The following is a 425-nucleotide window of genomic DNA, read 5'->3' on the forward strand; positions in this document are numbered from 1 at the left end:
GATGTGATGAAACGCGATATAAATAGATTCGACACGAGTGATTACGCAGTTGACAACGCGTACAGTATTCCGCTCGCGAATAAAAAAGTTCCAGGCCTTATGAAAGATTAGAACAACGGCGCCATTATGACCGAATTCGTAGGGCTTAGAGCGAAAATGTACGCTTTACGTGTACAAGGAAAGAAAGACGCGAAGAAGGCAAAGGGTGTCAAGAGCAGCGTTGTGGCAAAATCCATAAGGAGTTTGAGGATTACACATGCTGCTTGAATGACGCAATCGAAATGACGCGCAGACAGTCGTGCATAAAATCCAAACTGCACGAAGTATACACGATATCGGAAACAAAAATCGCTCTAAGTCCGCACGATGATAAGCGGTATATCGTATCAGGTTCCACCGACACGCTGCCATGGGGGCATTACCGA

Source organism: Trachymyrmex cornetzi, unplaced genomic scaffold, assembly GCF_001594075.2.
Source record: "Trachymyrmex cornetzi isolate Tcor2-1 unplaced genomic scaffold, Tcor1.1 scaffold53, whole genome shotgun sequence".
NCBI lineage: Eukaryota > Metazoa > Arthropoda > Insecta > Hymenoptera > Formicidae > Trachymyrmex > Trachymyrmex cornetzi.